Source organism: Delphinapterus leucas, chromosome 10, assembly GCF_059928025.1.
Source record: "Delphinapterus leucas isolate spDelLeu-1000000601 "Yukka" chromosome 10, BTC_Dleu_Yukka2, whole genome shotgun sequence".
NCBI lineage: Eukaryota > Metazoa > Chordata > Mammalia > Artiodactyla > Monodontidae > Delphinapterus > Delphinapterus leucas.
Genome location: NC_143138.1, coordinates 22,121,351 through 22,141,445, shown reverse-complemented (window position 1 = coordinate 22,141,445; position 20,095 = coordinate 22,121,351). Strand labels below are relative to the sequence as shown.

General features: G+C 41.2%; 6 non-coding genes across 6 annotated transcripts; 1 reads left to right on the top strand and 5 right to left on the bottom strand.

The window, feature by feature from the left end:
* Positions 1-1,843: 1,843 nt before the first annotated feature.
* TRNAA-CGC (transfer RNA alanine (anticodon CGC)) lies at positions 1,844-1,915 on the bottom strand. Its single transcript has one exon. It is a non-coding gene; the product is annotated as a tRNA-Ala (tRNA).
* Positions 1,916-5,895: 3,980 nt separating this feature from the next.
* Positions 5,896-5,967, bottom strand: TRNAA-UGC (transfer RNA alanine (anticodon UGC)). The gene has a single exon. It is a non-coding gene; the product is annotated as a tRNA-Ala (tRNA).
* Positions 5,968-6,723: 756 nt separating this feature from the next.
* TRNAF-GAA (transfer RNA phenylalanine (anticodon GAA)) lies at positions 6,724-6,796 on the top strand. Its single transcript has one exon. It is a non-coding gene; the product is annotated as a tRNA-Phe (tRNA).
* A 929-nt stretch (positions 6,797-7,725) lies between these two features.
* TRNAT-AGU (transfer RNA threonine (anticodon AGU)) lies at positions 7,726-7,799 on the bottom strand. The gene has a single exon. It is a non-coding gene; the product is annotated as a tRNA-Thr (tRNA).
* A 4,562-nt stretch (positions 7,800-12,361) lies between these two features.
* On the bottom strand, positions 12,362-12,473 carry LOC115802029 (U6 spliceosomal RNA). Its single transcript, XR_004022391.1, has one exon. It is a non-coding gene; the product is annotated as a U6 spliceosomal RNA (small nuclear RNA).
* Positions 12,474-12,950: 477 nt separating this feature from the next.
* Positions 12,951-13,023, bottom strand: TRNAF-GAA (transfer RNA phenylalanine (anticodon GAA)). The gene has a single exon. It is a non-coding gene; the product is annotated as a tRNA-Phe (tRNA).
* Between the last annotated feature and the right edge of the window lie 7,072 nt (positions 13,024-20,095).

Here is a 20,095-nt window from a genome sequence, read left to right as displayed (position 1 = left end):
TGCAGGGCTCCAGAGTTTGGAGTTTCGCTGGGCTCAAGAGTTTGCTAGAGTGACCTGTTTTCTCTTTCCAGCTGGATCTAAATTCCCCAGGGAACTTTTCAGGTTCTACTCCTTTGCACCCTTGTTCTAGCATTTCCAGCTGGGGTTGACAGCCAGAAGCATTAGAGGTGCAGGGCCCCCCCCCATGTGATGACGTGGGATCTGCCTTCTGGTGGAGGCCACCGGGAGAAGGAATTCAGAGTTCCAGCCTGAAGCCACTTGAGTTAACATGGGCTATGCATGGCCATGGCTGAGGATTCACAGCCCTAGGGTTTAGATACTCCCTTCTCCTGGAAAAATGGATCCAAAATATGTATTCCCTCATGGGTTACAGTGGCCAGGGTACTGTTCTTTATGGGGACGTCTTATGTCTCATGGCTTTTGACAGCTGCCTGAGAGATTCCCTAAGGCAGAAGGAGGGCTCCATGCTAAATACAGTGAGGCTGTAAAGAGCAAAAGGAATAATGTCCTGAGAATCCGTGTTTAGCAAAATGGAAAAAGGTGGTCTAAGCTGTTTTTCACTGCTTTGTCTGCTCTCCCATGTTAGAAGTCTAGAGAATGAGAGTCAAAGAGAAGGAAAACTCATTCACTTAATCTTTGCTCTGAAATGGTTTAGACAGCAGCTTGACAACAACATACTTGGACGGAGACAGCCCAGAGATGGCCCTGGTAGGAAGGGAGCTTAGTGGCTTGGCTGGTTTGAGCATCTGTCCAGGGTTTGAGTCCCAGAGGAAGCTGAGCTTGTGACTGATCGCTGCTTTCTCTTGATCTTGAAGGACCTAGGAGAAACATGATTTTAGTTTCTCCAAATGAGGGAAAATAGATGTCATTTTAAAAATTTTGACTTCACGTTTTAAAACATCCTTTTCAAATACAAAAGTTATCATGCAAAGGTTTTGGTAAAGAAAAATGGAACAGTTTTCGTGCATTCACCCAACACTCGACTTGCACAGAGAACAAAGTACAGAGCAATGATATTCTGTAGTTTGTACTGATTCTTAAACGAGTTGTTTCTGTTTGTTTTTTCTGTTTGTTTGCTTGTTTTGTTAAATACAAGCAAATTATATATCTATTCTTATTTCCACCCAAACACCTTTGGCCACATCTTCCTCTGGGACATCAGTGTGGTGTTACATGAGGTGTTGTTAATTCATTTAATTCAAACACCTTTGGCCACATCTTCCTCTGGGACATCAGTGTGGTGTTACATGAGGTGTTGTTAATTCATTTAATGATTTAAGAACAGAAGAGTGAAGTTCAGCGAGGAAATGTAGAAGGTAAGGGATCTAAATCCGCTGTTTGCAGGGTTTCTGAAATTTACTTCAGCTAGGTGTTTTGGTTGAGGGGATGGGTGGGGAGTTAGTGGGTGTCTTCTAGTATATATTTTGTGTAAATTTCCTGTGGAAGTTGATTTAACATGGAATACAAATGACTGTGCTGCCCAAACCTAGGATCTAACCTTTAAAATCCGTTGGTCGCTTGCTCATCTAAGCTATTCCAGTGAGCGTGAGCTAGTTCTTCAGTCTTCCAAATCATGTTTTAAACGTTCACGTGGCAAAGGCTTTGGTAAATGTCACCTTACCTTGGGCCAACGTCCACCCACTCACTCACCAAAAAATACTTGGGGTCTGTGCCCTGCACCTCCGTTGCTTATCTTGGATTCCCTGCTCCAGGGCCCGTGGAGTAGAAATGGTATAATATCGAAGGGAATCCATTGGACTACGTATTGTTTTAAATGGGAGCAGAGGAAACATGGCAAAATGTATGACAAAAATGAAAGGGGAGGATGAGGAAAAAACTTAGATGGAGGAGCCGGGGGTTGAACCCGGGACCTCGTGCATGCGAAGCACGCGCTCTACCACTGAGCTACACCCCCTGCTGCAGAAGCTCCTTGGGGATCATTTATAAAATACTACTTTTATTTTGAGATTGGCTTTATTTTCTAATGGAGAAAATCCACTGGGTTAAATCCCACCATCTGTGAAATTACTAAACTGGATATTGTCTAGCGGCTTCACTCAGGTTACAGTCGGACTGACACAGTCTCTGATTCTAGGACTTTCCTACTTCCGTTAGCCTGCTGCAAGGTCCACTCAGAAGAAACTACGTGAAAATTACTTTCTTTCGCCTGGAAAAGTCACGGATTTCCAACACAAATCTCCAGCAGTACTGGCTCAGATGAAGTGCTTTTCAGCCCAGAGGCAGCCGAATTGAATCCCGCACCAGGTTGGGTCAATGACGGCCAACAAACATCCTTTATCCAGCTGACACTCATTGTTTGCTCATGCATCACCACATATTCTGAGATTGTCTTCAGTTCCGGTTCCACATCCCCCCACCTCTTGAGGTTTATGTCTACAAAGGATTTCAGGGGGGAAAAAAAATCTTTAGTTCTATCAACTAAAAAAAATCTAAAGTTCTATCAGCTTAAAAAAAAGCTGTCATGGGAATTCCCTTGGTGGTCCAGTGGTTAGGACTTCACGCTTTCGCTGCCGAGGGCGCAGTTTCAGTCCTTGGTGGGGGAGTTAGGATCCTGCAAGCCACGCAGCACAGCAAAAGAAAAAAAGAAAAAGAAAAAGAAAAGAAAAAGAAAAAAGTGACATTTTTCTAGACTGGGGGAATGAAAGGACAAACACAGGGCAGCGAAACAACATTGGGGAACCTAGCAACTGTTAAACTGCTTTCCCTGAAGGAACCCATTATCACAGTGGGAAAACCTGCAATTCTTCAGAACATGAAAATTCGAGGAGGTCCTGGGTAACTCAAAGCTGATAGTACTGGCCGCGTGGGAAAGAGCAGAGGTAATAGCTCTTTTCTCGCTGGGATGCTTTCAGCTTTGTGTAAGGCCAATGACCTCCATGAGTCCAAAGCCCTAAACTATACTTCTTTATCATGATCTTCATATGATATTGATGGAAGTAATCCAGGAAGCTTCTCAGTTAATGGCTTGAAAATACCGGACATAAGTGTTTATTGGTGAAGGCAGGGATGACTGGAGGCACGCAATTCCAATTCTTCTTGCCTTAGCCCTCTAAGCCCTTTTCTTGAGAAAGTGAATTCAGAAGCATTTGTATTAGGGTGACACGTTACAGGAAGGAGAATTTGTTTTGACACAAACTGTGGGCTTTTCAAATCATGGGGAGGGAATCCTGATTTTAGTCCAGCCTTTTAGAGCTCTTCCAACTAAGCTATGTTGACCAAATCTCTACTGTCATCAGCACTAATAGTTTTCTCCACTTTCAAGTTTGGAAAGCACAGCAATCCTTGAGAGATGTTGTTCCCTTTTTCCCTCACTTTGAGAAAGTTGGTGCCTGATATCCTGCCACATTTGGTAATTAGTTTCAACTACTAGCAACAATGGGTGTGGGAAGGGAGCGAGGAGAGAAAATCAGTGGGTAGGTTTTCTGTTCCTCAGTCTTCAGTCTTTTAATTGACATAGGCAGAGCCGAGAACACAAAGGAATCCATTAACAAAAATTGACTATGAGCCTCTTTTCCTTTCCTTTGTATCTTTTTCTTTCCTTTTCCTGGGTGAACTGTGATATGGAACAAAAGGGAGCATGGGCTCACTCTCTTATTTCTTCTTATGTTACTTGTGGTGATGCAGTTAGGTTGGTAGATGCCAGAGTCATAGAGTTGAAATAGATCAGCTTAAAAGCAATCTTTTGGGTAATGGATTTACTTTGGATGTGAGCAGGGGGAAAAAAAATGACTAAAGAATTTTTTTTGATGGGGAAACTTGGATGTGTTCTTGAAATATAGTATTCGTGAGGAAAGGGAAAAGCAATAACGCAGTCCAAGATTACCTGGATTCTCCTGCGTGCTCAGCTTATGCTCTACCGGTGAGCTACACAACCAGATAGACCCTATACTTCAGTAAATCTATAACTGATGATTGCCCTGCTTCTTACTGAGGAGTCATTTTTCCTTTTCCCCTACATTGTTTCCAACTTTTATTTGGAAGCCAGATGGAACTTGGCTTTCTTCTAGGAAGGTCTTTAGAGCATGTTAAGGTGTTCCTTCACTTCTCACATCCTGCTATTGGCTTCGACTAGCTTCTGAAAAGCAGGACCTTGAGGGGCAAATCCAGGGCAGCAATAGAATGAGAAAGTCATAAATGTATACAATCCAGTGATGTTTTGCTCTGTCTTAATCTAGACTGAAAGACAACTTCGGAGGTGCTTTCAAGGGTCCGCTAGACAAATAAAACAGTGAATTGAATGATGAAAGGCAAGGGAGAAATTTGATGTAACATGGTAGAATAACACAGGATTTGGACTCTTACTGGAGTCCAATACTTAGTACTTAGGAAGACTTACAGGTAGATTGGATTATGCAGACAGTGATGCCTTTCACAAAGCTAATAAAAACAGGGGAAGTGGTGGGAATTCTGTTTGTTGTTGTTATTGGTTTGTTGATATATTTTTGCGTCGGGAGCATAAGACGGGGTAATAAAGGGGTAACGTTGAGTTTGGGTTTTGGTATGACATATTTTAAATGCCTACAAGATGGCCTCTTGAGGATGTCTACCTACACACATTATAACCTGAATCTGGAATTCTGTGGACATCTCTGAACCTCAAGTTTGGACACGTATGTGGCTAGGAGTAGAAAGCCTCTGAAGAGTAGGTAGAGTGAGAACTTAAAGTTATGCATTCAGACGTGTAGGTAACGGGACTTCCCTGGCGGCCCAGTGGTTAAGACTCGGTGCTTCCGCTGCAGGAGTCACGGGTTCAGTCCCTCGTCGCGGGATTAAAATGCTGCGTGGCACGGCCAAAAAAAAAAAAAAAAAGACGAATAGATAAGGAGGTTATTGTTAGGGCCTGTGAAAAACAAAGAAATGAGATTGCTCCTAGGCTGATCTCATTCTTCTTTGATTTATACTGGTTATTGTTATGGTCCTAAAGTTTCCTTAGAAGACCAATAAAAGTCCCGTTTTCTGCCATCAGCTTCCACGTAAAGTGATTATCTCTGCAGAAATTGCAGATCTCTTAAGCTGTCTGTAAAAGGATACAGCATCAATTCCACCAGTCCCCAAAGGACAACCTTTGCACAGAAATACTGTCCACGGGGTCTGGTTTATTGAAAAGGAACGTCTCCTGCCTCCACCGCACCCACTTGCTGCTGAGCATCTGCTTCTCAACGTTTTGAGAATTCAGTGGAAAGGATGGGAAGGGAACAAAGAGATGGCTGACTTTTTAGAAACCAAGGCCTCTCCATTACTTGAATTTATCTGAAAGTCAAGTGTTCTCTAGGGCAGGGGATGAACATCACTTTGTCTTCAAAATTAAAGCAGGTTGGTGGTGGGGCTTTCTTTATTTTGTCTTTTTCTGGGCTCTTACTGGAGAAACAGAGGTCCTTGTTCGAATTCATGTGTTCTATTCCAGGTATGTGATAAAAGTTCATGAATAGTAGTGTGTCTAAGGCATTTGGTTTGCAGTTCAAAGTGTTTTTCCAGGGACGGTTGGAATCCTGCTCACAGCACCCCAATTTTTCACGTGGCTACTGTCTTTAGGATTAGTTATTCTGGCCAAAGAAATTGCACACAGGTTTCTTTCTTTTTCTTTTTTCCCGTCTTACTTTGGATCTTCCTTCTCTTAAGTAGTATGGTAAAATGGTAGTTCAGGTGAAAAAGCTGGTTAAATTGGGGACATTCGCGGATGTGGAATAAGCCTGTTCTTTTTTTTTTTTTCCTTCTCTTGTTTATTCCTTCTGCTGTCCCAGCAATCATGTTTACTTTCCATGTGAGCAGGGGGAAAAAAGTGACGAAAGGTGGAAAAGTAGGAGAGCAGATTCCGCGGGACTGAAGGAATGTAAAAATATAAAATATATTGGGGAGCAGAAAACGAAGTGCTCGTGGAGGTGCCGGGGATTGAACCCGGGGCCTCATACATGCAAAGCATGCGCTCTACCACTGAGCTACACCCCCGAGTAGTAGTGAACTCTTTTTTTGATATATTAGGAAATATGCCCATTTTCCGTGTTCTTTGGCAAAGCTATTTTCTTTTGTCAGAAAATTTATTCTGTTAACTCCACTATTTCTACAGTTTTTAAATTAGATTTTTTTGGTGGATGTCTATGCTCAAGAATAGTAAATTCTAAAAAAAAAAAAAAAGAATAGTAAATTCTAAACCCAAATTTTTACCTTTCCTGCTCGTGGTTTCTTCTCAGCCGGGTCAGTCCTCTCCAAGACCTTCTCACCTGGGCCAAAAGACAGAGTAGATGGAAGAGCATAAAAGAAAGGAAATTATCACCTTTTATCATCACTCGAAATCATCACAGGAAACAAAAAACTGATCCCACGTTTACAAAAATTAATCTGTTTCTCAGCATCTTTGAAGATTATGCAAGAACGAACAAAGAGAAGAAAAAATAAGGAACTCTAAGAAATTAAATTTTTTTTCTGTAATTTTCTGAGCTGTGTCGGAGTAGCAGAGAGGCTTTCTAATGAATCCCTATTACTTCTCTTCTCTCTCCACCTACCATCCCACATTGCCAGGAATTGGATGCAAGCACCATACATGGAAGACATTCCAAACTTTTGGGGGTGGGTAAATATATTGGACAATTAGACAGCAACACTTGCAGAGTCTGAAACATTCTAAAAACAGGTTGAACATTCTAGAAACAGGTTGAAAACAATCTCAGTTTTGAAAAATGTGTCAGAGAAGTTTATTGTTAAGGACCCGAAATAGCTCAGCTGATAGAGCATTAGACTGAAGATCTAAAGGTCCCTGGTTCAATCCCTGGTTTCGGCAAGTCTGAGTGTTTCAGCCTACAGGCGGTAGGAGGGGCAATCTTAGCAACTCCCGCGACCTAGTACTTGAAACTCCAATCTTTAAACTGAGGTCTTATAATTGATGTCACATGAGCAAAGGAAATGTCCGGCATTCCTTGCTTCTCCCGTATGCGTGCGACTGCAATGACCTGTGAGTTTTGAATTTTGACTCATCTTTAATGAATAGTAAAATTCGTTCTTATAATTTACGATGCTATTTTCCCTTAATAATAATGACATCAAATGGCAAATTAAGAAATACCATAACACGTCGAGAGAGCGAGGAAGAAAAAAAGCTAAATTTATGTTTTATTATCTTTACCGGCATCTTTGCCTGTTTTTTGGGTAAGGGACCCTACATTTTCATTTTGCCCTGGTCCCGTACATTATGCAGCCGGCCCTGACCAACATTAAATCGACATTCTATGCTTTCACAAATTTCTTGGGCTAATTACATCTTACCTCCACACCCACTCTCAGTCTTCCCACACACCTATCATTGAATTATAATCTCGAGCACTGGCGAGTTTCGTATTAAAATCCACGCCCAGAGTCTACAGTCCCTCTCTGAATTTCAATTCGTTGTTCTTAATTCTTTACATGAAACTAGGATTGGGATACCTGAGATAACATTGCAAGGAAAATCCCAAGGGAAGACGTGGTTTGTATTTCCAGAAGGAAACATTAAGAAAATAGGCAGTACACTAAAAGCAGTCCTGCTCTTTGCTTTCTTAATATAGTCCTGCGTTGTGCGGATATAACAAAATCAGTTCCATTTTGTTTCCAAAGCCTTTGGAAACTACCTATTAATGGGTGGTTGGTAGGCTGCTGGTAGGAAAAACCCCGCCAAAGTCGAATTTTAAGAGAGCAAAAGACGCACTTGGAGAAACAGACAGGTTACACCTAGAGAGGCCCCGCTGGGATTCGAACCCAGGATCTCCTGTTTACTAGACAGGCGCTTTAACCAACTAAGCCACGGAGCCCACGCCGTAAGTTTATTAGGGTTTTCTTCTGCCAGAGAATGCATTTGTATTGATGTATTTCAGAATAGGACCTGAGACGGGAACTATATATTCATCTCTTTTTAATAATAAGACATCTTTTCGTGGACTTTCATACTCTTGGCTTTTGACTGGGGTCAGAGCCACCCAACCAATGAATAACAGCTTTGACCCAAGCGTTATTCATCTGTCTTTTTTCCTTTCGCTCTGCATGACCTCACTGTATTTGGCGTGGAGCCTCGATACTGCCTCAGGGAAACTCAGGCAGAAAAGTTCAAGCAAGATAGAAAGGCAGAGACTATGCGTAGATTTCCTCAGAAAGCACTGGGACACTGACTTTGGTAAACTGCAAGGAAATCAATATTCCGAGTGAACCATTTTCTCCAGGAGACGAAACTAGCAAAACCATAAAGCCCTCAAAATCTACCTCATCCACCTGTGGTCAGGGTTACTTCAACCTCTCTGTGCTGGCGTCTGAGAGTCCCCACGCTTCGCCGCGGGCATCTGGGTTGGTTTCTCCTTCTCTGGAAAAGGCCCTGCGCTACCAGGCCTTTCCCACATCTTTACACCGGTATCCCTGCCCCTCCACTGCTCCTGTCTGGCAGAACCGCGGCTGACAAAGCTGGGCAGAAACTTCGAAGAGGAAAATAAAGTTGCCTCAGGAAATAAAGGTCCAGTTGGAGAGAGGACACAAAACCACCAGGAGCTAAATGAAGACGAGACAAGGCAAGACAGTCCCTGCTCGCAAATCTCTTGGCCCAGCAGGTGATCGGGAACCCTGCGGCGGGATCCTAAAGACCTGGTTCTGAAAACTTCAGAATAGACCGTCCCATCAAACACTGCGACTGTGTTAAGTGGTCTTCAACAGGAGGGGGATGATACATAGCTTGGGGACATGACCTGAAAGTGAAAAGCAAATTAACTTTTTGTCACACCCTTCATGCAACTGAACAATTCCCCAAACCTTAAAACCAGTAAAGCTCAAAGTAGACGCTATTACCTTTAGCCAAATTTCGACCTGTCAGTCAACTCAGATACGAATTTAAGATTCTTTTTTTAAATTTTAAGGTAATCCTAAATCATTTCATCTTCTGTCTTACTCTGAAGTCATTCCGACCTCTCTTACCGGTGTGAGGTCCTATCTTCCTGAGGACAGAAATAACGTAACTAACTCGCCAGTTCCTCTGTACCACAGGTCAGGTCCCCTCTCTGCCCATTAACAAGACAGAAACTCAACTGGCTCTGGGGATGTCACTGGAAATATATATGAAAATATATCAATATTTCTTAATATACACTTAATATATTAAATAAAAATTTAAATATATTAATGTTATGATAAATAGCAAAGTCAACCACAAGCAACCTTCCAAGGTAGAGAGAAAAAGGTATATAAATGTTGTAGACGAATGTCAGTAGTACCCAGACCTGGGGAATGGCTTGAGAACTTGATGAAAGTATGGATTCCTGGGCCCACCACACAACTCCTAAATGAATTAAAAATAAGGCAGGAATCTTTATAATTTAAAATCTTCTTCATATTTTACAGATGGCCAGCCAGGTTAGAGAACCACCATTGGTCTAGAAAGTTAAGTGAGTGGAAGTAAGACAATCTGGTGACAAACTTCATCTGGAAGTGGTGGTTAGGGAGGGAGAGGGGTGGGCAGAATGATTCCTGGGTTCTTGAAGAAAGGTAGGCAACAGAGGTTGAGGGATTTACCATAGTAACTTTTTAAAATAATCAGGCTTGGCTTAGAAACAATAGTAATGAGACAGTTTTAAAAAAGAGAGAATTATAAAATTTTGGGCAGGGGGGAAAATGATGATTATTTGCACATGATAAAAAGAAAATGAAATAATGAGCTTTGATTCCAAAAGTTTAATGCTGACTTCCTTGGAAAGTAACCACCAGTCTTCAAAGCTTGTTAATAGTTCCATAAAACTCCTTTTATTTTGTGCCTGTTACCCAGATACCAGATTCTAATATTGTCAGTAGGGTGTTACAATTCATTCTGTTGGCATCTTCCTTATCTGGCCAAAGAATTATCAATGATAAAAAAAGCTAGCTGATTTGTTGTCTTAAAATTTTGTAACAGAAAGGTTAGTTTTTAACAGTTTAATGCCACGACATGAATGCATGAACTCAACCCCATTGGGCAGCCTGGAATGGAGCCCCACCTATGCTGAATCAGAAGTTCCAGCTGTCGCTCATGCACTGTCACATTCTGAGATTGTTCTCAGTTCTAACTACACACTTCACCTTGTGAGTTTTGTTCCAAATAGCATCAGAACAGAACTTCAGAAATGCACCTACTCTTCATTTTCGTTTGAAGGAGGGCAATTTTTAAGAACAGATACGGGGCAGCAGAGTAAGAGTAGTAGAGAGAACAGAGCCCTCACATTCCTTTCCCTCTGAGAATGCAATGACTGACAGGAAAGATTGGCACAGAAATTCGAAAGAATAAAATTAAATAGCGGAAACCCTGAGATGGGATCACCTTTGTCTATGCAGGTGATGATGGCCGTTTCCCCCAAAGCCTTTCAACTTTAGCTGGGGCTTCTCCAGTGTTTCCTGTGTGATTTTCTGACATGTACCTGGCAGGGTTTCCTTAATATATTTATATATGATGACAAAGCATGGAATTTCGATCCCCCCCCATTTCAGCCCCCTAGACAATTCACTTCAAGGATGGAGGAGGGTGTCTGTGGTCAGGAAGCTTCTACATGCGAATTGGGAAAGAATTATTGACTAGACATGACCTTCGCCACCATACTATGGGAACAGATATGAATACTCTCATGCTGAAGGATCTCTCAATCTAGCTATTTCAGTCACACTAGAAAACTCTACACTCACTGACTCAAATACTCATTTTAATGAATTGAGGTTTGGATAACAACAGCATTCTTATGAGAAGTGGATTTATTGTGCAACGTCTACCCATGCAAGATACAACTGAGATCTGTAGACTTCAATGTCTGGCGACTGCACTGAGTTGCCCTCAGTGGAGCCTGGAAGATAAGGAGGGAGTGGAAGAAAATTAGTGGGCAGGCTTTCTGCTCCTCAGAAACCTGTCTCTCAAGAAAGGCACAGCTGAGAAAATAGGGGTAGGAAGTTGTGCATGGTCCTCTTATATTTTTCTCTTCCCATTCTTCCCCCCTCCCCCTCCCATCCTCAATTATTTTTGCAAATGAATCATTTACTGGCTTGTGAATGTGCATTTGGTATGTTTACTGCCCTGGGTGAACAGTATCTTCCTTTGTTATCCCACTCCATGCAGCCTTCCTTGTTCTGACGCAATCAGGTTCGGTAATGGACTCCAAAGCCCTTGGGGTAGAAATGCTTGAGGGCTTAAAGCAACCAACTAAATTAGATAAGTAGTCTCCCTTGAATGTGAGCAGGAAAAGATGAGTAGAGAAATGCAAAAGCAAAAGTAAGAAAAAACCAAAAAAAAAGAGAAAAAGAGAAGAGGTTCTGACATGGTCAGGAAAATGCAGCTGTGAAATGCGAGCATGGAGATAGGGAAGATTAAACCTAGGACTTCTTCCATGCTCCGTAATCTCACCACAACTCAGCTACATCCACCCAGACATGTGGCTGCTGAGAAAAAGTTTTTGACTAATTACCTTCCTTTTCTGGACGTCTTCGAGGATCTAATAGTTGGCAGAAGAGTTTAGTCTGTTCAGTTCCTTTATTTTGTGAAGCTCCTACTCTGAATCTGGTCTTGTGGCTACATCAAGAGAAGGGGCACTGCAGCCCAGATGAAAAGACACTTGGTCTTCCCAAAGTTAGCTGGCTCTGAGGTCTGCTTGCCAAGGGACTGCCTGAGTAGCAGTTCCATCCACCCAAAGAGAGAAGCCCATTATGGAACCTACCCTTGTATCTTCAAATGCTCACTCCTTCAACTTTCTTCCCCTCTGCTTACACAGCCGGCAATAAAAATGAAAAACATAATGCAGAGGGGTGTGAGGAAGAGTAGCATGCTTCCTTGAGAATTTAACTGCATGTGGGGAAGTTAGAGACAAAGGATGAATTCACAATACTTGTGGCGAAATGAAACACCTCCGTTTCAGGCAGTGACATTTTCTAGTGGATGCTACAGCTCTGGTTCTTAAAGACACAGGAGACAGAAAGAAAGGAGGAGGAAAACAAAGTATTCCTGAGAGCTAGCTATTATAGAGTTTTTTCAAATGGAGTTTTCTCTGCAATGAAGAGAATGCAGAGGAGATTTCCACTAGGACAAGATCTACCAAATGAATTAGTTGTTTATATGTGCAGTACCTAGATCTATAAGTTTGGGTAGTTCGCTAGTTAAGCTTTCAAATTTTTAGCTGGGGAAACAGCGTTCGAATCCCTAGCAGTTTAGTATTGCAATGTTCGCACTTGTTCTGTAGTTATTGGGGAAGGCGGGGCGGCCGGGATATGACTCGTTATTTTTAACTGGCAGAAAGCAACTGAAATCTTGCCTGCTCTTAAAGTTCTGAGTATTTGCAATGGTATCCTTTACCCTAGTGGCTGGTAAACTATTGCCTGCGAGCTAAGAATGATTTTGGAACGTTTCACGAATTTGCGTGTCACCCTTGTGCAATGGGTTATGCTCACCTTCTCTGTATCTTTCCAATTTTAGTATATGTGCTGCCGAAGTTTGTGAGCACCGTTTTTTATTTTGAAAGGTTGAAAAATAAAACGAAGAATAGTATTTCGTGACACGTGACGTTTATATGAAATTCAAATTTCGGTGTCCATATATAAAGTTTTATTCGAACACAGCAACCTCATTCATTTACACATCATCTATGTCTGCTGTCGGGCTACAACAGGAAGTACTTGTGACAGAGACGGTACGTGGTAGCTTTTTCCCTTCCCACCGCTGCTGTGCGCAGTACACATCACAGTGACTCAGTGATCGTTCCTCGTTTTTCAGTGTCGCACACATAATATTTTATTATTATTTTTAAAAGTAGCAGTCCTTACACATCATTTAAAAACAGTAAACGTGGGCCTCAACTGCGAGCTCCTGCATGGCTGAACTATGGCCACAGCATTGTGTTTATTGTGCAGTTAGGCTTTAACATACTAAAGGAGTATGGTGTATCGTGAGCATCATTTCGTATTCACTAAAATGCTAAGCTTGCCGAAGCCCGGGATTGAACCAGGGACCTTTAGATCTTCAGTCTAACGCTCTCCCAACTGAGCTACTTCGGCTCCCAGAAAAATGACTTCTTGACTTCTCTTTTTAATATTTAGATTATTTTCAACTTCGGTCTTTGGAAGGTTTTAGGTTTCTTAAGTATGGTTATCTAGTTGGCCAATATATTTGCCCACCCAGGAAGACTTGGAATATATTGTCTTCCATGTATGCCAGTTGGATCCAATTCCTGGCAGCGCGGGATGGACAGGTATAAGGCAGATTTTAAAGAGAGGTGATAATGAGGGATTCAATGGAAAGCCTTTCTGCTCCCCTGCGTCCTGTCACTTGACCCAGGACACTGTTCAGAAAGTAAGGGAACTTAAAGGCAATATTTTTTTTGGATCCCTTATTTATCTCTTCTTTTTGATCCTTCCTCTCTCGCAATCTCCAAAAATGCTGAGGTATGGAATCCAATAACGCTATAAATTTGCTAAAAGAATGCAATATACAGGTTCATTACCAGAATGCAATATACAGGTTCACTACCAGTGTATATACAGGTTCATAAACACTCGTCACAGTACTCCAACTGGCAGGACAGCAACTGTCACAAAAATTAGAAATTTTAAAATGGCATATCTCATTGCAACAGAATTTCTTCACACACACAAAAATGTTTTTAATGAAGATGAGGTTGCAACCAAGTCATTCTATAATTGGCTCCTCTGTAAGTCATGCAAGGAAACCATTTATCACGGAGAAGTAATTACAGAGTGTTTACTTGTAGTAGCCAAAGAAATACATCCAGGGAGTTCCCTCGTGGCCTAATGGTTAGGAATCCAGGTTTTCACTGTTGTAGTCCGGGGTTCAACACCTGGTCAGGGAACTGAGACCCTACAAGCCACAGGGTGTGGCCAAAAAATTAAAAAAAAGTCTAGAGAAAAGAAATCTAAGACCCCGCTGACTGAGCCTTGAGGACATCAGGAGCAACATCGAGTTGATTTTAAAAATAAGCAAATGATCTGCCATCATTTTCTTTGACTCTTGATGAGTCAGTCTAACAGATGTTACTGACATTATTCAGTAGTTTATTCAAGGAGTCAATGTCAGTTTGAAGTGACTGAAGAAATAACCTACAGGAATAGTCTACCTGGAAAAACTCCAGGTGGGACTATTTTGTGAGAAGTTGAACAAAGAGCAATTCATTACAACCTGCCACAATATGTTTCAACCGGTGGTGGTAAAATTATGAAGGGAACAGAAAAAGACTTAGTTGAACAAATTTTAAAACTTGTGAGAAAGGTAAGCCTAGAGGACCTCTTTGAATTTTGGAGGCAATATAGAGTCTTCCAGACCTAATAATGTGATGGTCTTAACAAGTAGCCTGGAAAGCTACCAGTTTTATTTAAAGCCCAGAACAAGAGAAAGTTCTGCAGTAGGTCCAGGCTGTACGAAAGCTACATTATCTCTTTACCTGTATGACACAGCAGAGTACTCAAATGTCTGTGTAAGACAGAGATGGTATTTGGAGTTTTTGGCATTCTTCTATTAGTGAATCACAGGACAAACCTTTGGGATTTGGTGCAAAACTATGACATCCTCCTCAAATTTTTATTTTCTTGTTAAAATATCATTTTTGGTCTATGTTATGAGAGAGAATAAATGCTTGGGCACGAGTCACTATGAGACTTGAGCTTCCAGTCGTAACCTACTTGTTCTCTAATCCATCTAGCCATAAAGTTGTGCATGCACAGCATCATTTCATTATTAAGTATAAACAGAATATATGAGCAGGGCCGACACACATGAGTCATTTGCATGGAAAAGTGGCTTATATTCCCATGGCTCCTACACTTGGTACTTTATCTCTTCAACTCCCATTCATAGCCTCATAGTGAGTTCCCTGTAACTGAGGAAGAAAAAAAACAAAACAAAGCAGGACTGGTTTATCAGTAATTCTGCACCCTATGCTGGCGCCACACATATGTAAGCAGCTACCATAGCACCTGAAGGCCAGTGGTGAAGGTAAATCCCCCCAGTGGGCATGACTTCACGCAGGGCACGTGATTGTTCATTTTACTTGGAAGAACAGATAGAGCATAGGGATCCACACTAATTCATGACAAGTGACTAATAGTTTGGCTGGATGATTAGTACTTGGAGGGAAAATTGCTGAAAAGTCATGACAGAGAGGTCTGGGAAAGAAACAGAGGGATAGATTTTACTAAGTGGGCAGAAGGATAGATTACTAAATAATCTAAGGATTATTTTCAATGTAGATGCTCTTCAAAGAGCAACCTCCTAGAGGGGGATCTTAATAGGCAGTTGGACAAGATGACCCATTCTCTTGATGTTTGGAAGCTTCTCCTTAGCCGTCACTGTCCTGTCCAATGGGATTATGAAAATAGTGGCCACGGTGACAAAAATGGAAGTCATATATAGCTCAGTAACATAGATTTCTGTACACTAAAATAGAGCAGATTGAAACCACTGCAAAATGACTAAACTACCAACATACTTAAAACATAAGTAACATTAACATCATAAAATGAAATAAATTCAAAATAAAAAGAGTTCTGTGAAAGGAAGATTGAATTAAAAGGTCAATAGGAGTAGATGTTTAATATTTTTCATAATTTCATTAGTGATCCAAGGGATTTTTATAAAATGGCACTTAATTTAAAAAACTATGACTGCCAAGGCATTATGAAAGGTTGCATCAAAGATACTAGCTTGAACCTGTTGCATGAATATATGGCAAAATAAAATAAAGTGATTCAGTATTGAGGTCAAGGAATATCAAGAAAGAAGTTTCGACATTAAGAAGAAATTGGATTGTCATACCTGAATCTTTATGACCTTACTTTTCTTCTCCTTTCAGTTTTCAGTATTCTAATCTCAGTGGTGAACTAATCCTTCATTCAAGAATGCTTAATATTGTTCTTTCTGGAGCCCTTAACATATGGACATTCCAGACAAGGCAAAACTCTACCAGTGATGGTATGCCAGTTGCAAGGGTATTTTGTCAGTAAGGAAAATGAGAAGGCTTGGGTAGTTATTAAAATGTCCAGTGATGTTCAGGTATTTTCCTCATGCCACCAGGTTAATAAAGCAGTGAAATAAAGATCGCCTAATGTCAAATAGAGTCTCATACCTATACACCATACATAGCACATTGACACACACACAGTAGAGAAGTTCTTCCTTTATGGGTCATTTCACAGTGTCTTGTGACTGACCGTAACAATACGCACCCCTCCCCCCAATGCACAGACACACAAAGAAAATCTCAAAGTTGGAATGAAGGAAAAGTGTGTTGCTGGGCTTCCCTGGTGGCGCAGTGGTTGAGAGTCCGCCTGCCCATGCAGGGGGTACGGGTTCGTGCCCCCGTCCGGGAAGATCCCACATGCCGCGGAGCAGCTAAAATGTGTTGCTAAGTAGTGTGTTGAAATTTCTTACCCTCCAACATTCCTAGATTTTTCCACGTAAACTTTAGATTTTCATATTTAAATCTGTAAATTAAATCACAACCAGAATAGGTCAGTTAACAAAGCAGAGTTGATTATGATAGTTCCATTTGGATTCCAAGGTTGGAAAAAACAAAACAAAAGCGAAATTTTCTTTATAAGAAAAGGGGATATATTTAAAATCTGGGAAACCAGCTTATTTTGCTGGCACCCTCATGATTATGTGTGTGTGTATTCAAAACAGAACAACAGCTAAAACGCTGAAATCATTGATGATACCGAGGGCAATTAAGGTTGAGAAGCCTGAGCCAGAGACTAAATTCTGCAGTGAAGGGGAAGGAAATGACGATGGGGGAATGACAGGAACAGGGGAAGATAGAGCACCAGAGGAAGGTATGTTAGGAAGGTTTGCGTATCTGAGTGAGGACGCTCCAGGGAGGCTCTGTAAGCTGCAACTGACTCCTCTACCGGAAGGAAAAATGTCTTTAATACAATTAAATTATACTGTAGATTTCAAGAACATGATCCTAGAACATGTTTGGCTGAATCACCAGATACAAGGGATGGGCTGACGTAGTGGGTCTCAAAGTCTCTCTGAGAGAGTGGAAGGAGTATCTTCCGTGGAGACCTCGACTTCACAATGGCACGGAGTAGCTTGGTGGGGCGCTTCTTTTACAAGCCATTTACCTTGGGTGGAGTGCGCCCCCTAGAGTGCATGTAGGTTAATTTCAGAGAACTACTGGAGATTTTGCGCGTCTAGTCAGCCAAATTTATCAGGTAAGAGAGATGCAATGTTCCCAAACTGCTGAAATGAAACTTTTACAATGGCCAATCACTTTATGTGACTTGGCTTCTTGAAAGTGGCCAATTGTTTGCAACAAGCAGTAAACTAACACAAATCAAACCATTCACCTCTTCTGTGACCAAGAATAGCCTTTCTCTTTCCCTCAAACCTCTTGCTTTGCAGTCAGGTGTCCCTCTACATTTTCCCCTGGTTTAGGTGAGACACAAAAACTTTTTTACTTCATAAACTGGATTGTATAATCAAATTCATGTTGATTCATCAAAATCATTGTTATTAATAGGATCACTTATAGGAAAAGGTGGAATCGTCCCACAAGTACCAAGCAACTATCCCAAATCTCTGGAGACCAGTGTCCTAAACCTGTGTTCTTTGATGTTTCCGAAAGTGCTTAGGACTCCAGCAGTGTATCTCCTTTAGCAGCCTTTTCAAGAGGTGGTGCTCTCCCAAGCATACCCAGAGTGAGAGTTCAGGAAAGTAGAAGGAGAAAAGAAGTTTTCCTGTACTCTTTTTACTTCTTTCCTTTGGGATCCAAACAAGACAGGACAGGACAGCAAGTCTGTGTGGTGAATGAGTATCTCCTGCCTTCTCAGCTCAAACCTGGCACTGGTGAACATCCACTCTCAAGCTTTTAAGAGAGGGCAAGGACTCAAGAGAGTGGCTTCCTTCTTTGGCTGGAGCATTCTCTCCTATAGCTGTCATCATGGCCAGCCTCATGTGTCTGTGACCAGTGCATTTCAGAGAGCCTTGTGGCCAGCAAATTATGCAGCCAGTCTGTCCTACGTCTCACTACCGGAGAATCCTGTGCTCTTCATGCCAGAGAAGGTACTTTGTTCCCCAAAGTACTAGAGCAGGTTGACTTCAGATTTTCTAGCCTCTTAATTTTAAACTTTCTGCAAATCCAGGAAAAAACCCGTTGAACTGATTCCTGATGCTAGTTTGATGAAAGGTGAGGTGGGACCATGGTCAAAGTGATTTTCCTGCTCTCAGAACTCTAATTTTCCCCAGTTGTTAATTTTTGTGTAGTACAGACTTTAGCCAACATAGGAGTGACTACTCAGTGACTAGAGTGGATGGCTTTTAAAGGTGGACAAATAAGTTTGAGCAAATCAGCATGAATTATGAGTGACGAAGAAGTTTCGACATGTAAGAAAACCAGGGAATGAGAAGAAAGCCAAGGACCAAAGAAACGCTGAACGAGATGTAAGATATTCCAGTTGGAGGTGCCAGGGCATGCTAAGCACACACTCTACCACTGAGCTACACCCCCTTACACTTTTACTAACTTGGCTGAAGAAAATTTAATGGCAATATCTATCTGCATTGCTTTTTTTGAGAACTTGAAATTGTTAGCACAAAAATCCTTTATGTACAACACCATTATTCCTGAAACTCCTTTCTTTCATCCTCTTTCACGGTGACATGAGGAGAAAAGCAACTTCATGCTAGGCAGAAAGTCACCGTTCCTAGGACTGATTCACGCTTGTCAACCTACCCCCAAAGACCCGGCTACACAAAACTTGAATAGAGGAAGGCAAAGAAGAGCCCTTTCCTGACCCTGTCTCCCGGAAGAGCCTAGAATCAATGACACTCAAAGAACAATGAGAGGAGCTAGTCCCATATCTTAATTTCTTAATACAGATTTCCACTAGAAGGAACCAAAGCTCCTGGAAGAACTTGTTGTCACCAGAGGGCTGGGACAGGAAAAGTACAAGATGAGCCTAGAATATCTTTCTGAGCTAGTATGTAAGAACGTACTCAAAGATAATTGAGCACAGTATTTATGAGTCAAATCTTGGAAACACTGAGCATTAAAATGAGTAATAAACAAAAAGAATATAGTCTGGATGGATAAAATAAGAATACTTGAGTTCATACTGATAAGAAAGGGAAAGAGAAAGAAAGAAAAAAGGAAATGAGAGAGAAAGAAAGGAAGGAAGGAAGGAAAAGAAAGTTTACCCTACGTAGTATGCCAATTATTGTGTGGAAGAAATGACAGCATCATCATTTTCCACTGTCCTGCGATGATTGATTCAGGCAAAATTCATCAATCAGTGCCCAAGCTATGGGTGACAGTTTGATAAAGAAAGATGTATTTATCAAAGTGTATTTATCCTCACATATTTCTTACGAAAATGGTAACTTGACCATTAAAAAACTCAGCAGAGAAAACCTTACCCCAAATTATCAGATTACCTTCATCATAATGGGGACACTGACATCATGTACCTCTGACGAGATAAACTGAGAAGGACACAGCAACACTCCTATTGTATTCTGACCAAAGTTCATCATCATCTGAATCTAATCAGGCAGTCAAACCGAAAGCGAAACACACTATACAAACCAACTGCAACAGGCTCTTTAAAAATGTCAATGAACGAAAATATCATGAAAGACAAAGAAAAGTTGAGAAATGGTCCCAAATTAAAGGAGACTAAAAATACATTAACATAAATGAAATGTGTCACCCTGGAGAGGTCCCGGATTTGGAAAAAAAAAAAAAATGGAGTAAAGGCTAGTATCGGGACAATTAGCAAAATTTGTGTATGAGGGGTATAGTTTTGTATCAATATTAAATTCTCTACATTTGACAATTTTACTGTGCTTACATAAGGGAGTGCCCTGAAAGAATACAATGAAGTATGTTGGGGTAAAAGGATATGTTTGCCAACGCTGTCAAATGGTTTAGGAAAAAATCTATGTGTGGAGAGAGAGAGCAAGAGAGAGAGAAAGAGAACCAATGAATGTGGCAAAATGTTACAATAGATGAATCTGGATATATAAGATAGTTTTTGCAACTGTATTTTATGTTTGAAATTATCTCCAAAAAAAGTTTTAAATATTCCTCCTTTTTACAACTTCCTTCCTCATTGT